General features: G+C 38.9%; 1 long non-coding RNA gene across 7 annotated transcripts in view; it reads right to left on the bottom strand.

The window, feature by feature from the left end:
• The window catches only part of LOC140635166 (uncharacterized), a 337,126-nt gene that overhangs the window by 2,741 nt on the left and 321,046 nt on the right, over positions 1 to 13,339 (bottom strand). For all 7 annotated transcript variants that reach the window (XR_012032491.1, XR_012032492.1, XR_012032494.1 and 4 more), the window contains one exon: positions 1,182 to 1,293. This is a non-coding gene — a long non-coding RNA (uncharacterized lncRNA). The remainder of the gene's footprint in view (positions 1 to 1,181; positions 1,294 to 13,339) is intronic.

Here is a 13,339-nt window from a genome sequence, read left to right as displayed (position 1 = left end):
GTCTCCTAGGCTCACAGTGAAGGGAACCATGTGCAAGTACTTAAGAAAGTAGAAAATGCCAAATACATGAAAGGGATAATTACCAGTAATCATCATCATCATCATAATTTAATACTGAGGATGACAGGCATGGGTGGGGGAGAAGCAGACTCCATTATAATTATCTGGAAGACACAGCTGAAAGCACATTTAAGCCATATTTCCCACCTACCACATTTCCTACCTCTGTACTTGCTGTTCTCAATCTGAGACTCATAAAGGAGCAGTGCTGTTTTGTTATTCTGAGACAATTGCTGGCACAAAATCTACAAATTCAAAACTCCTCCACGTGTGTTGAACTACCTCTAGCCTGAGAAAGCTTGTACTGGTATAAAAACTCAAATTTGCCTTATTCTTTATAGAACACAGATGCCTCCCCTCTGCTGAGCATATACGCCCTTTCTCTGGGCTCTTGGGGACCAACCAGCCCTCTTAGTAAAGCACCCTTGGTCTGGGAATTGACCTGACCTAACCAAATGTGGAAGCCACTAAAAGCAGGCAAGCCAATTTCGAAGCTACTTCGGGGGCTGCACACCTACCTGGCTAAGGTGAACTACTCAACTAATTGTTTCTTCCTCCCAGAAACTGGTTTTGGCTCCTTTATAGCTAAGCTCTTTGTCTAGCTTTCTTTCCTCTGTTTAAATATACCATCCTCTTGCCCCTGAGAAGCCCATCTTTATCTACATTCTTTCTTCCCTTCCCAGCCCCCTTCTCTTCCTTCTATTTTTCTAAGGGCTGGGACAGAAAGTCACAAGGGAGGCCTCAGGTTTCTCTCTTTTCCTGTTCTCCTTCCCCCTTGGCTTTGCTACTTTCCCAGACTTCTTTTCTCAGATAGTCTTATATGTTCTCTGATTTTTTTAATTCAAAAGTACTTATTTAAAAAAATAAAATAGGGGGGCCTGGGTGGCTCAGTCAGTTAAGTGTCTCCCTTGGGCTCAGGTCATGATCCCAGTGGCCCTGGGATCAATCCCCAGTTGGGGCTCCCTGCTCAGTGGGAGGCCTACTTCTCCGTCTCCTCCCCACTCCTGCATTCTCTTGCTATCTCAGTCTCTGACTCTGTCTCTGTCTCTCTCCCTCTCTCAAATAAATAATCTTTTAAAATGAAAAGATAAAATAAGATTTCTGTGCCCCACAGTACTTACTTTCTCCCATTCTCCTTTCCTCATGGAATGGGGCTGGCTCAGTCATCTTGGGAGGTCCAAGGGAAAAGAAAGAAGTAGACAGCAAAATCCTTGTGCTTCTAGGCATAAAGATCTAGATAAGGGAAAAGGAGATGAATGGTGACCCAGCTCACCACTCAGCAACTCACCTCTTTGGATAGTCATCCTCTCCCTTCCTACTGCCTCCACTCCCCCAGGCCTAATAGAGGCCAAGTCTTCCCCAAGACCACAGCTCTCCCACAGGGAAAAGCTCTTTTAAAGGAGCACCTGCCCTTGGCTTCTGAGATTGTAGGTAAAGTTTTATTTTTTCTGTACTACTTTTCTTTATTTTCCAAGTGTTCTACATGAAAACTGTTTTTCAAGAAAAGAATTCAATAAAGTACATATTTTTAATCTTTCCTTGACAAATATCTCCAATATTTACTGTACCGTTTCTCTCCTTCCCTTCATAGATAAGCTGAATTCAAGGAAGATTCTAGTAGGGCAGGTTTTTTTTATTTTTATTTTTTTGCTTTCTCACACTATGTTAATGCCTTTTAAAGTAATATTTTCATGACCAATAGACCCTTTTTGACCATTACTTATTGCTTTTTTACTATGATTATACATAGACTGATATTCATGTTTCTAGGACTAATTTTCTTTTTTGTATTTTTCTGTTTTCCCTTTACCCATCCTTTTATTTCTAACTTTTCTTTCCTTGCCATCTTATTTAGGTGATTCTTTCTCTTAGATGTATCATTATTCCCACATGAAAGTCATCAATTTTAATATTGGATGTTAAGAAATTTGTAATTATTGGCATAGCACGCATCCCGCCCTACTCATTCTATCTTCTTTGTGAGCCTCCTTTCGTTTGGGCATCCTTGCTGCTGCCTTGGTTTTCTGTCTTTGACTCCATAGATACAATCTATTTGCTTATATATTCTGTGGTTATTCATGATTTAAAATCATAAATATGGTTTTTACTTCTAATAATTTGCCTAATATGAATTTACATTTCTCTATGATTATCAAAGTTGATATCAAATAATACATTTTGGGCTGATTCCTACCATTCCTACATTATCTCCCCTTCTTTTTTCAAAAATTATATCCTGGTTTTTGCAACTTGAATTTCTGTACCTTCTTCTAGTATTTTCTGATTTCAGTTAGCTCCTGAGCTCAAATCCCTTGCTCCCAATGTATAGATGTCAGGGTTTTTGGTGTCTATGATAGTATGTATTTACTGCTACCAGAATAAGAAGCAAATTGGAAGCATTTGTATTTAACTATGGAAGACACGTGGCATTGGATTGAGGGGTCAGGGAAGAGAAGGAGGAGAGAAACAGGTTCTGTCCATGATCTGGCCCCAGGGCCAGTTCTAGTTACTTGGCCACAGGAAGGTACAAAGGTTGATGCAGCTTCTTATCTGTAAACAGCTTTGTGAGTCTCTGCTTTGAGCTCAGACACTCTGGGATTTGTGTAGCCCAGACCTGGAGGGAGACCTTTACTTCCTCCAAGTAGGGCCCTTTTCAGATCAGCCTCACCAAAGCCTGAAGCACAGGAACACCCAGATACTGCCCCGCTTGAAGCCACTGTTCCCACAATGGGCAGGACAGTGGATATGAACACATCCAAGGACATTAGAGCAGGGCAGGTGAAAGAGGCAGGAGCCATGTGGTGTCCCTGAGGTGACAGACAGTCCTGCTAGTGAGTGAGTCACTCTTCAAGGAGTCTCAGAAATAACTAGAATAACATTCCTTTGCAGGAATGTCTGAGGTTGTACTGTATTCATGGAAGGGACCATTGAGCCAGAAACTTTTGGACTACAACAGTCATGATTAAATCAATCAACTGGATGTCTTCTAAGCTATTCATATTTTTCATGTTTAAAACATTCTTTATAATTGTGCTGGTCCCTTAGTATCCAAGACACTGTTTGTTACCCAACTATAGGCTTTAACACACACACACACACACACACATACACACACACACAACACAGCATCCATTAATGTTTCCTACAGCTTACATGTTGCTCTACATACTGTGGACTTTGCCCTCCCTTCCAGCCTTTTCTGGCCACCTGTTTTTTGGTTTATAGTTCCTGAGTACACTCTGACCAGAATTCCTCTGGCTTTCCTCAGGACACTCCTTCCAGTTGAAATGGCTTCTCAACATGTGGTAATACCATGATGGTGCCACTTCTTCTATGAAACCTTTCTGGTTATTCTCCAGTCCTATTCCCAAGTGAAACAGGGCTCTTCCTTCTAAGTGCCCCTGCCCAACTCTAAACAGACATCCATCTCACTGTCAGAGACAGTGCTTCTTGTGGTTTTGACTTACATCTTTGTCTTCCTCTGGATTATTAGACCTTTGAAGAAGGAGTTATTGTTTATTCTTATTCATATCCCCAGAACCTAGGACAGCTTCTTCAACATTAGAAGAGTAGTGAATCCATGTTTATGGAAGAATGGAGAAATGAATGAATGAATGAATGAATGAATGAATGAAACAGAGTGATTGAGAGAGTGTGTGCAAGTCACTTGCAGGGGAAAGGGAAAGCCCAACTAAGGAGGGAGCTTTCAGTCTGTTGGCAGTAGGGAGCCACTCAAAGCATCTGACAGAACAAATATTCTGAGTTGCTCCGAATAAAACACCAATGAAGAGAGATCTACTGGGCCCCTGTGTGTCCTTACTGCAAGTGAACTTGATGCATGGAAATGGCACCCTGCAAAACAAGCATTTAGGTAACATCCCTTCTCTGCAGTGTCCAGAGAAATTATGCCAGTTAGAGGGATAGAAACAAAGTGGAAATCATAGGCTCATGGATGATGGGGGCCTCTTTCTGCTATAATCATAGAGGTCATGATCTCAGGAGTTGTATCTAACTGAATAGGAAATTCAGAATATAATACTGGAACCAGAAAAAAAAACTTCAAAAAACCCCTTATTTCCTCTCCATTTTTTTCCTATAATTACCAATAACCCACTATTAGACTTCAAGGACAAAAATAACTCTTAAAGCCCCATACAGAGATGCCAAACTAGTCTTTTTCACCCTGGAAGCATTTAGGGAAGAATATTCCCTTGGTCCTTGAGGGTCTGTAATTGTCAACATCCTTGGAGCTCATGGAGCCATGCAGGTGGGGGGTCTCTATGCTATGATTATGCCTCACCTTGGAGCTGTATTCTGACACCTCTGGGGCTATCGGCTCAGGACAGTGCCCAGCGTGAAGGGAGTGGGAAGTTGAGCAACACAGGGCTAGTCCAGGAGGGGAGAAGACTTAGTGTGAGGATGAGTACAGAGGAAATCTAAAGTGAGTGATGACCAGCGTTATAAAGCCTGAAGAGGCAAAGGAAAGAAAGGACAGAAGTACAAGCTCACCAAGGAGGAGTCCAACCCGTCCCTACCTCGATGACCTAAGAACTAATGAATATTTGCAACTGTGAAGAACTGGATCTCAGCCACTGCCTGGGAAGAGCTACTCTGAAAGCTGCTGAAAGTGCCACCACTACCCCTTTATGAAGACCAGACCACTTGTCTTTGCATTTCCCACATACTGAATTGCTATCCCATTTTTTCCCCATGATGTGCAGTTTCTTTGCCCAGCCCAACAAGGACAAATCCTGTTCAGTGGAGATGTGCTAATTGTGTAATTAAAGGATTAAGTTGTAGCAGAGTCATCTGAATTGAAGAAGTGTCAAGATGGGCAACCAGTGACTAGAGGCCACATAGCAGGCAAGTACAAGAGTGATTCAGGGGCAAGGGCACCTGTGGTCCTTTACAGGAAACAAAAACCATGGTTTGGGTGGTGGCAGAAGTGCCCTCAATATCTGTGATGCTCCTTCTTCCTCTGCAACCAGCTTGGCAGACCATGAACCATTTTTCCAGAACAGCTGGGAAGCAGTGAGCACATAGACATCTGGAATCTTAAAAAAAAAAAAAAAAAAAAAAAACATAACTCAGGCTCTGTATGAGATATGATTGCCAGAAGGATAGAAGAGAGAGTTTGATGAGGGAAACGGGATTCTCAGGCAGAGTGGAGGAGCCCTAACTCTGAAGATGGAGACTGAGGGGAGAGGTAGGGAAAGCAGATTACTTCCTGGGAGCTAGGTTGAGGTCTTCAGGCATTTGGTGAGAACGCCCTAACTACCTGCAGACTCTGGCCTGCAGTGCCTCTCCCTCATTTTGTATTCTAGCCACAAAGGAGCAGCCAGAGGCGAGGAGACCTGGAGAGTGGTGGCTGGCAGCCAGGGCACCTTCAAGCTGGAGCCCTCTTCAGAATATCCAAGTCTGCTGGGCGAGGCGTGAACAGCAGCATTAAGAATTACAATCAATAGGATGCTTCTTTTTCATTAATGCACCAATGAAGGGATGAAAAGACAGCACTTGACTATACCTTGTTGAATCTGGAGAACGCTGTTTTGTGAAGTCCAACATGCGGACGACTCTAATTGCAGATGTCCTCCTTCAGGGTCTTGGGCTAAGCTCCACAGGCTGTGATTTCCTCATGCAGAATGCCACCAATGTGTCCTCTTCCTCCTCATCCTCTCCCTAACCTCTTCCACAGGAAGTAGTAGAAGGATCAGGGCAAATTTCCCTGTTCAGATCCTTTTATTTCAAGAGCCCAAATACAATCAGGGCCTAAGCTGTGAGAAGACAGAGGGAAAGAAGAAAAAGAAGCAGTGGAATTCCCTAGTCACTTCCAGGAGCAATATGGGGTCAGGGGACCACTGGATATGGGACCACAGAGACAAACAGATTCAATCCCAGTCCATGAGGAACTCACTATCTAGTGAGAAAGGTATGCAAAGAATTGGTTCTGCATAAGATGGAGCAAGGGCATATTAACTGGGAAATTTCAGGGATCTTCACTCAATTTTATATTGATATATTTTTTAAATCTTTCTCTGAAAGAAGATTCCTCATATTATATAAGTTTCAGACTCCACAAAACCTAGATCCACCCATCATGTGCTAGGTAATATGATAATAATATAGTCATAAAGAATGTTCACATAACCCTGATTTGGGTTGAGAGAGAGTCAGAGAAGCTTTTCCAATGAGTCAACACTTGGTGTAACTAAGCCATTCTCAGGTTGCTAATTAAGAAAAAGACATGGCATGATATTTCATTGTGGCTTTGGGTTACATTTCTCTGCTGATCAGCAATGTTTAGCACTTTTTCATAATCTTTTGGCCTCTCCTATGTTTCTTTGGAGAAATGTCTACTAAAGTCTTTAGCCCATTTCTAAAACAAGTTATTAGCTTTTTTATTGTTGAATCATAGGAGCTCCTTACATATTTTCTTCCATTCCGCAGACTGTCTTTTCACTTTATTAGTTAACAGGTCCAATCTCATTCTTTTGCATGTGGGTAACCTGTTTTCCCAGTACTGTTTGTTGAAAAGACCATCTTTTCCCCATTGCGTATTCTTGGCACCATTGTTAAAGACCAATTAACCATATAGGTATGGATTTTGGGGCTCTCTATTCTATTGATATATATGTCTGTCTTTATGCCAGTACCATACTGTTTTAATTACTACAATTTTGTAGTATATTTTGAAATCAAGAAATGCAATGAATCCAGCTTTATTCTTCTTTTCCAAAAGTGTTTTGTCTATTCAGAATTTTATGTCTCCCTATGAACTTTATAGAGTTATTTTTTTCATTTCTATAGGAAATGCTTTTGGGATTCTGATAGGGAATGCATTGAATCTATAGATCACTTTAAGTAGTGTGGACATCTTAGTATACGAGATATCACCTACCACATATTAGAATGGCTATTATCAAAAAGACAAAAGACAACAAGTATTGGTGAGAAAGTAGAGAAATTGGGACACTTGTACACTGTTGGTGGGAATCCAAAACGGTCCAGTCACTATGGAAAACAGTATGGAGGTTCCCCTAAAACTTAACATCTGAACTACCCACATGACCCAGCAATTTGCTTCTGACTATCCAAAAGAATTGAAATCAGGATCTTGAAGAGGTATTAGCATTTCCATGTTTATTACTTGAAGCTTTATTCACAATGGCCAAGAAGTGGAAACACCCTTAAATGTCCATCAACAGATGAATGTGTAAAGAAAATGTGGTATAAATGTACAATGGAATATTAAGACAGGATGCAGCCTTTAAAAAGAGGAAATCTTGTAATATGTGACAATGTGGATAAACCTGAGGACATTATGCTAAGTGAAATAAGCTAGTCACAAAAGGACAAAGACTATACAACGCTGGCATTCCCTAGCAACTGGTTAGAAATGCAAGTTCTTAGGTCCCTCACCAGACCTACTGAATTGGAAATCTAGGAGTCATCTCAGGAATCTGTTTTAACAAGCCCTCCAGGTTATTCTGCATGCTAAAGTTTAAGAACCACCGCCTTATATTGAGGGGTAGGAAATGAGAATGATTTCCCTAAGAACTCTTCTTAAGCTACAACCTTGCCCAGGTGAGGAAGGAAGAACCCAATCCCCACAAAAAAAAAAAAAAAAAAAAAAAAAAAAAAAAAAAGCTATTTCACATGGGAAGGAAGGAAGGGAGAAATCTACATTCAGGATTTTGGTATATTTTGCAGGGGGGAAAATGCATTAGTATACTCTGTCAGGACCAAACTTTTCACTGTTTGATCACACCTCATTTGCATTTTTAATAGCCCCCATTAGACAGCCTCTGAGCTAATTAGGCAGGCGTCTATAATAGAAGACTTCTGTTTCCTGTTTTCAGAACTCAGAAACTAATGGCTGAAGCACTGCTAAAACAATTAAGTAATAAGAAAAATACTGTGTAATATTGGCAAAAGCACAGCTGCCATAAATCATTACAAATGACTTGCAGCTCAAAATGTTTAATTAGGGAAGAAAAGTAACCTATCACATGTTGGGATAGCAGGGGAAAACAGGGAGAGGGACCCTGGAACAGAAAGTTTATTACCCTCTGCCAAGTGGAGATGGGATGGGGGTTTGTGATTCCAGGGATTCTAGTACTGACAATGTATTCCTAGGCATTAGGTATCCCTTCTACATCTAAATTCAATAGTAAATGAAAACTATAGTAACCCAATAAAATCAGGACTACCAAAGATAAAAACTTATGGAAATAAAATATGGGTTATCCATCAGAGGAAAAACCCTAACAAACTGAGATTCTAGCTAAAAGCAAAGGAACAGGGAATGAGTAGATAGTAAGATAAGAAGTTATAAATACCAACTACAGACTCATGTTCACTTTCAGAATTGAGATCAATAAGAGTATACCTATTTCTTTTTTTATGCATATATTTGTATATGTCAATCAGTTTTCTACTCTCCTTTTCCACTATAGTTTGATAAAAAGAGTGTTGGTAATGGTTGGTTGTGGGAATTTAGGTTATAGAATATACAGAAGGAATTGTGGCTAGTTTAACATTACCCAAACAAAGATATAAATAGGATTTGATATCTCCACTTTTTAGGAGAAGGTAAGGATACCTTCATTAGTATGAGGGCTAGTTGCAGTCTCTTAGAGGGAAGCAAGATGATTTTATTACCATTACACAAAAATTTGACTATAGAAGAAAGGGATGTATGTGGATGCTGAGAAGTCACAGGGGTGAACTGTGCCATGAGAATCTCTTATCCCTCAGTTTCACATTTGCTTTCATATACTCTCTTCCCTACTGTCATAGCAGAAAGCCCGCAAACTACATTCCCACGTTGTTTTTCTCTGTTTGGAATACATAGTATGGCTTGGGTTTTTTTCTGACAGGACATTGACTGATACATAGGATGTGATTAATTAGGCTGTAATTTGAATGTAGATCTGTTTTATTTGCTAGTGTCACTATAAAATGAACTCCCCTACATTCTAAATGGTGTTAATTTATATTAAGTGTGAACTCCTATAATTTATATTGATTAGCTTATATGTTTAGTATAATTTTGGTATACTTTATACTCAATCATTAAGGAAGAATTAATTTGATGACTTTAGAATGAACTTCACTTTTATTTATTCTTTCATGCATTAAGTTAGATAGTTATAGACCACAGACTGGATATTCAGTACTCTGCTGGGCACTGTGAAGACAACAAGAAAGGATAACACTTTGTCTGAATCTCAATACTAAGATATGTCACAGGGCTATAACCATTGAATGAAAATAAACAGACAAACATACCCACACAATTAATATACATGTTGGGAGTTGTTTGTTCCTAAGGAAAGAGAATGGTGTGTTGGAGAAAAGTAAAAATTGAACTGATCCAAATTCATTCATGATGAAAACTCTCAACAAATTAGGAATATAGGGGAAATTTCCCAACTTGATAAAGACTATCTACCAAAAAGCCTACATCACACTTAATGCTGGGAAACTTGAAGCTTTCCAACTAAGATCAGGTACAAGGCAAGGATGTTTCCTCTCACTACTTTTAACATTGTCCTGAAAGTCCTTGCTAATGTGGTAAGTCAAGAAAAGAAAATAAATGGTATACAGATTGGGAGGGAAGATATAAAACTGTCTTTAGGGATCCCTGGGTGGCGCAGTGGTTTGGCGCCTGCCTTTGGCCCAGGGCGCGATCCTGGAGACCTGGGATCAAATCCCACATCGGGCTCCCGGTGCATGGAGCCTGCTTCTCCCTCTGCCTATGTCTCTGCCTCTCTCTCTCTCTCTCTCTGTGACTATCATAAATAAATAAAAATAAAAAAAAAAACTGTCTTTATTCACAGATGACATGATGGTCTATGTAGAAAATCTGAAAGATACAACAAAAAAACCCTCTCCTGGAACTAATAAGCAATTATAACAAATAGCAATTATCCTTGCAGGATACAAGGTTAATATACAAAAGCCAATTACTTTCCTATATACCAATAAAGAGCAAGTGGAATTTGAAATTAAAAACACAATGCCATTTACATTAACACCCTCAAAAATGAAATATTTAGATATAAATCTAACAAAATGCATACAAGATATATATGAGGAGAATGACAAAAGTCTCATGAATGAAATAAAAAAACTAAAGAGATTGAGAGATATTTCATGTTCATGAGCAGGAAGACTCAAGGTTGTCAAGATGTCATTTCTTTCCAACTTGATCTATGGTTTCATTGCAATCTCAAAGTCTAGTAAATTATTCTATACATATTAACAAATTGATTCAAAAGTTTATATGAGAGGCAAAAGACTCAGAATAGTCAACACAATCTTGAAGGAGAAGTACAGGTTGAAGGAATGACACTATCTAATCCTATGGTAAATTATGGACTTTGTGTGATTATAATGTGTTGATGTAGGTTCATTCTTATTTTTTTTTGAAATGTGAAAGTCTTATTTATTTTTTAAAAACCAGGCGATACAAAAGACAACTGAAAGACATATACAAAGAAATTTCCAAAGCAAACAATAGAAAAAAAATATCATCTACAAAATTATTTACATGTTTAGGCCCCATATTTAAAAACATGGTCCCTAGTCCAGTATAGACATAGAGAAGAGTAGTGTAGGTTCATTCTTGATTAAAAAAAGAAAAAAATACCACTCCAGTGAGTGATGTTAACAATGGGGAAAGCTATGTGTGTGTAGGGGCAGAGGTTCCAAAGGAAATCTCTGTACCTCCTTCTCAATTTTATTGTAAATCTAAAATTGCTGTAAAAAAAATTAAGTCAAAACAAAATAAGCTGAATCTTAAAGGAGACTCTAGGAATTAGAAATATAGAGAAAAGAAGTTAGTGTAGATAAAATTAGTATTTCAAACTGTATACTCAGTTTTACTTACTTTATCATATCATAGCCACTTAACATAGAGTTAGAAAAACTATGGCCCATGGGCAAAATCCGACCCACTGCATGTTTTTGTACTTCCTGTGAGGTTTTAACTATTTGGAACAAAATTAAAAGAAGAATACTCCTTTATGATACATAAAAATTATTCAAATTTTAGCGTTTATCAATAAAATTTTTTGGAGCATAGTCATCCCCCTTTGTTTATATATTGTGTATAGCTTCTTGCACTTTACAAAGGCAGAGTTGAATATTTACAATGGAGACTGTATGGCCTGCAAAGGCTAGAATATTTACTATCAACACTTTGCTAAAAAGTTTGCTGCTCTTGACTTAACATATTATCTTGCAATTAAATTTTTCAGCTCCGAGCTCAAAATATATGACATTTTCAGATGCTTTTTACTTGACACCTAGTATTGCTCCTCACCTGTTAGTTCCACTCTGTCGTATCTCTCACTTTTCTCTTCCATCCCATTTTTCCCCAGTTTAGGGCCCTCAGCTCTCATTAAAACAGCTGGTTCATAGACCCATGAAAAATTATTTCCCTTATTCTTCCCACTGAAAATTCCATCTCACTACTTTTTTGTTTTGTTTTATTTTGAGAAGGTGATAAAAATATTGAGTAGATACAAAAGAATGAAGTATCTATAAGTTATAAAGAATAATAAAACAAATATCTATGTCTTCCATCCAGCAAAACAGACAAAACACCATCATTAATTCAAAAACTCCCTGGACATACCTCACTTCTTTTATACCTTTGATACGTCTCACCTCCTTGGTGAGGCACTCCCAAATATCTCAAGCCAACACTGATGATGCATGTACCTATTATCAGCACACAAACTTTAGTGATGGCTCGGAAATTTAGAATACAGAAATTAAGTTTAGAAACTCAGTGCCTAAGTTGATCTATATCTAAAACACCACTCAAAATATGCAGTCTCATATATAACTCTTTGCCTATAACACTCTGTATTCCAAATATCCTCATCCATAATCTTGAACTTCTTTTCAACCAAGAGAGAAGAGAATTTCAGTTGCCTTTTATGAAGTTCATTTTCCACACTAACTGTATTTTTTCAGACACTTGGAAGATGGGGGCTCCTGACTTTAACATGCTCCCATCAGTGGTGATTAAAATCTAGGAAAACACCTACAAAGGCATTAGGTCAACTTTGCAATTTAAAATAAGACCAAAGATGACTTCCCATTAAGCTGAGTAACACTCCCTTCATCTTCCTTGCCCCAAAATGATATATCAACTGATTTTTATAAACACATGATGGTGCTTGAGGTTCAAAGAGACTATTGCAGAGGGAAAAGCCTTAGGCTAGCTTGAAGTGCTGATCCTGTTCTAATTCAATTGTCAATTCCCTCCCAAGAATCAAGAAGTAACTACTCTCATGTCTTCAATTTCTTCATTTGTAATTTCTGCGATGCCTTTGTCTCTATCATTCTAAATTCATCGTTTGTTGCCAACATCAACAGATGACAATGTCAACTCTTCCATATCTGTGCTCATCCCCTTCTTTTGAATCTCTGCCTCGCCAAAAATGGCCTTCTACTATGACTGCTAAGTATTATTAACCAAAGAAATTATTCTTGACACTTTGAAGAGCATCAGAATTTAGGCCTGGAGATTTCCTATGTCCTCACCATGATCCAACTGGTGTCCTGAAGCTCAGATGATCAGGAAATGCTGCAAAGGGGGAGAGTAAAACCTCTCCTGAGAATTCCAATGCAAACAATTTCAACAGCAGAGGCCATTAGGGGGAGACTAAGCCTGATTGTGATATTACCAAGGAGAAATTGGCACCATTAGTGCCAATTTCAGTTTTTCCTATGGTCTAAAATGGCTTACCTCCGAGGAAGTTGCCTGTCTCCCCCACACAGTTCACAAACTTTGTTTGTGATAAGCAACAGGTCTCTATCATTACCCTACTGTTTTAGCCAAACATTTTCTTCTTTTCCTCTCTGGTACATACCCTTAGCTACTCCCAGGCCAATCCTATCACAGTTCCACCCACACCTGCCTTACACAGACCAGTATTTCCTCTTCAAGGACTTTTCCCACCTCTATAAACTTACATCCCATGTGTCCTTGGGGACCTTGTTTCATCAAAACTTTGACCAACCACTGTATTTCACTCTCCAACTTCTGAAATAAAGTAAAAAACAAAAAACAAAAAACAAAACATAGATCACATATCTTCAGAATAAAACTACTCTTTTCCTCTGCTTTCTTTCCTTTTTTCTCTTTTTCTTCAGTACCAGGCCCAATCCCCTGAAATCTGATAAGGGACTGACATACACCCACAAATATGTGTCTTTCAAAAGCTCTCCCAGTGATCCTGAAGATGAAGGCAATGTGAGG

The sequence above is a fragment of the Canis lupus genome, chromosome 6 (assembly GCF_048164855.1).
Source record: "Canis lupus baileyi chromosome 6, mCanLup2.hap1, whole genome shotgun sequence".
NCBI classification, from domain to species: Eukaryota; Metazoa; Chordata; class Mammalia; order Carnivora; family Canidae; genus Canis; species Canis lupus.
The sequence above is the reverse complement of the archived record's forward strand: the minus strand, read 5'-3'. Positions and strand labels throughout refer to the sequence as shown.